We start from the raw sequence: 3,978 nt of genomic DNA, 5'->3' as shown, positions 1-3,978 counted from the left end.
ACAGAAACTATTCCACTATATGACAATAAAGTGCTCGGGTTTTGGGCTTGCATCTAGTGCATACAGCACAACAGGGGAAGGAGTCAAGGGGGGAAGGAGGAAAAGAGTATTCTTTTCCTCTTCCCTCATTCCAAAACATCCCACAAGAGCTGAGCTGTAGTAAAACTTCTTTTCAGGTTGCTGGGAGTCCTAACAAAAGCACTCATCTTAGAAGTCGGGAATACTCTGCAACACTGTAACACTGGCAGTATAAAATTTATAGATATATTGAGTTGCGTATAGAACTTTTGTTCCAGTCTGAGGCCCATTATATAGAAGTATGAGCCACTAAATTAAATGAGATTTAAGTTCACATAATGGCAGGCCTGCATATTTCTGAAAGTCTGACTCCACAGCTGGTATGGAACGGGCTAGTGTTTCCCAAAGTGTGGGTTGCAACCCACCAGTGGGTCATGAGCCTATTCCTGGTGGGTCATGACCTGGGCCACGCCTCTTGCCCTTGCTGTCAGATGGCTCCAAATTGGAGCCTTTCTGGAAGCCCCAGAGGATGTAAAACCAGAACTGACTTCCACAAACTGGAAGTGACTTTCTTCTGGCCACTATGAGGCCCGTGGACGCTGTTAGAGTGGGTTGTTGGCCCAGAAGACGCCTCTGTGGCAACGCAGGATGGAGTAGCACATCATGACCTGCCGGGGAGAACAAGGTGGGTCGTGATGCCAGAAAGTTTGGGCACCACTAACATAAGCCATAGGACTGAGCTCCAGATGAAGAACTCCCCCAGTTCAAATCCCACCTCTGTCACATGCCTCCTAAGTGGTCTTAGGAAAGTCATTCCCACTTAGGCAAGCCATTCCATCTTAGCCATAGCTCTCTAACTGTAGTACAAGGGTTATAACTTTCTCAGCTCTGGCGCATGGGCAAGGCATTGCAGCTTGGAGTGTTAAGCCGTTCTGAACTCTTTCCACTTCTCTGAATTTAGCTGTAACAAAGGATTGTTCTACGGAGGGGACCGAATGTATGCGTTCAATGGCAAAACAATGTAAAAGAAACTTGTTCAACTTGTCTCCAAGCAATGGGGTAAAGAGAGAGACTTCATCCCAGCAGTCTCCTTTCCTCTAGAGTGAAGCGCTGAGAGCCAGATGCAAGAAACTCTCTTCTATCTCTCACAACAAATATTTACAATCTGATGAAGAGGGATTTAAATGACAAAAGGACCAAAGTGCTGAAGCACCTGAGAATCAAACAGTTCCCAGGGCTCTGAGAAGCAGCTGTGCTCAGAAGTTCAGCCATCAATACTCTCTCGTTCCCAAAAGTCAACTGTCTGAAACTGCGGAGTCTGTTCATTTTTATGGTGATTTAATAGCAGTTCAAGGAGCAACCCAAGCTGATTTCCAACATACAACTGGCAGTTTAAGAAACAACCAACATAAAATGGGACACATGAAGTTGCATATACTGTGCTGTTGCAAAGTACTTTGTGGCATTTCTGTGACAAGATTGACCTCTTAGGGCACAATCCAGAGGTGCCCTTGGGCCGGCACAAGTCCCTTGCCCCAGCCCAGGAGAGTTGCAAACATGCTTTAAGGCATATTTGTGCCTCCTTAGGAGTTGGCAAGGCCAGCGTGAAGAGGCACGCCAGCCAGTGGAGGCTGACACAAGTCTCCGTGCCAGCGACCGAGCTTGGCCGCACAAGACTGGGGTGGGCGGGGAGGAGACGGGGAGGAGGAGGGAAGGAGACATTCCGGGGCAGGGGTAGGGCGGGCGGTGGGTGGCCCTGGTGGGGAGTGGGGGGTGGGAAGTGGGGCTGGGACCTGGCAGTTATGCTGAATCCCAACCCCTGTTCCCGGGTAGTTCGGAACGGCTTCAAGCTGTTCTGCTCTCCTTGGACTTGCGCCACCTCAGGAGGTGGTGCAAGTCCAAGGAGAGCCATTGGGGCCAGGGTGCCTTACCCAGAGGTAAGGGGAAAAGTTTCCCCTTGCCTCTGGCTGAGCCACTTTGGGCCCCTATCCTATGCAAGATACAGCGCAAGCCTCTTGGCTTGCCTGTTCCAGCGCAGGGTAGGATTGTGCCCTTAGAGTTATTTTTGAATGAGCAAGCATTGACTCATCTGGCACACATATAATCTATAATTATATGCATCATTTATTTAAAGATGTTTAATTAATGTATTTTCCTTTGTAAGGGGGTATCCAGAGTAGGTTATCCCAGTCGCTTATCCCAGGGCTTATGCATATCAGCAGACAGAATGGCCAATTGGGTTGATTGGGAGTGTCTTCAGAATAGGATTTTATCTTCACGAAATAAGATGTATGAGAAAAGCAATCAAATATTAATATCTCGTCACTGGTTGGCAACCTTCAGTCTCAAAGGCTATGGTATAAGCCTACAGCACCCAGTATTCCCAGGTGGTCTCCCATCCAAGTACTAACCAGGCCTGACCCTGCTTAGCTTCTGAGATCAGATGAGATTGGGCATGTGCAGGGTAACAGTTGCTGCTAACGTTTTACAGAGGCTGCATCACCTTGGGCCTGAAATTCCTCCATTCAAATAAAATCATTTACAGGTATGGTAAAAACTTAGGGAAACAAACCAATTCATCTCATCATTCATGAGACAAAGTTAAAATAAGAAAATAATAAGATGAGGAACGGGCTTCTCGGGATGTTTTTTAATGGGATTCTGCTTCAGCTGTACAACTATAGATATGAATAGCTTGAAGGAAGTCGTATTCTCTCACTTTTTCAAATTCTGCTTTTATCCTTGAAGAACTTGATTTTTGTGCCACCATTGGGGAATGGTTGGGGAGGAAGTCCTGAAACATATGAGTTTCTGTGAGGAATGTTTTGCTCTATAGTAGTGAATTCCAAAGTATGTCTTTGGAAATATGGAATTCCCTTAAAGAAGTCCAGTAACACCTTACTGCAGTGGTTCCCAAACTGTGAGCCGTGGCTCCTTGGGAGTGACTAGCCAGGGGAACTGCTGAATTCTTGTGAAAAACCTGCTGATCTATAAAATGTATAGGACTGTAGCCCTAATGGGGAACCTCAGTGCCAGTTCAGTGGAGTCCAGAATGACACTGTCGTACAGATGGGGTTGCATCAAAATGTGTCTGCATTACCTATATACATGAAAGAAAGCTTTGGTTTAGATCTCTCTTGCTGCACCTGGGAGAACTGCTAAAATAATTAAGCAGAGGTCATATTTTATTGGCGTTCATCCTAAATACAAACCTAACATATTTCAGCAAAGTCCAATTTTTAGAACAGGGGTGTCAAACATAACACCCGCAGGTTGAATGCAGTCCCCAAAAGCAATTTCTCCGGCCCAGCATTATAACTGGGCTCTCTCATATCTGGAAATCATGAACAAGATTTGCACATTTTCTCTTCTGTCATTTGCAGCTAATGAGTTTCTACGTGAGAACAAAGTGCTTATTTTTGGCCATCATCTGCTTAATGATGGCACTTTCTGCTTCATGATGTCACTTCCTGTCCTCAGCAGGCATCATGCATGGTATTCAGCCCACAATATGAAAGGAGTTTGGCACCCCTGTTTTAGAATATCAAAAACAAATCTGTACTGGTCTTTTAGAACTCTGGCCTCGAGGGCACATGGTGAAGTCTGAATGATCTCTTTAGGGTCAGTTTGCATTTTTTGTAATAGATTTCCCTTTGGAGTGGTCTAATTTTCACCCTTCAACCACTCCTCATCTCAGCTGAAGTATTTACAGTAAAAAAACACCTAGGCTAGCCACTGCCTGTGCCATTTGTTTGTTCATTCTTTGGCTCCTGTGAACATATTTGCAGTTACAATTGGGCTTTTAAAGGCATCATTTCCCTCTGTGATGCATTCAAGGTCATACACCATGTTCCCTTGCTTGGCTCCGTATATCCAGAGTAATAAAAAAAGGTAATGCACCTTCTTACATTGAGGTGGCGATCTCATTTCTGCAGAACATCTGTGCAGAATGAATTGTCC

The 3,978-nt window shown here is 45.4% G+C and overlaps 1 pseudogene; it reads right to left on the bottom strand.

Annotated features, from left to right (window-relative positions):
• Positions 1–2,380: 2,380 nt before the first annotated feature.
• Positions 2,381–2,500, bottom strand: LOC136649952 (5S ribosomal RNA; annotated as a pseudogene).
• Between the last annotated feature and the right edge of the window lie 1,478 nt (positions 2,501–3,978).

This window comes from Tiliqua scincoides, chromosome 4 (genome assembly GCF_035046505.1).
Source record: "Tiliqua scincoides isolate rTilSci1 chromosome 4, rTilSci1.hap2, whole genome shotgun sequence".
Lineage (NCBI taxonomy): Eukaryota > Metazoa > Chordata > Lepidosauria > Squamata > Scincidae > Tiliqua > Tiliqua scincoides.
This window is presented reverse-complemented; position numbering and strand designations above follow the sequence as displayed.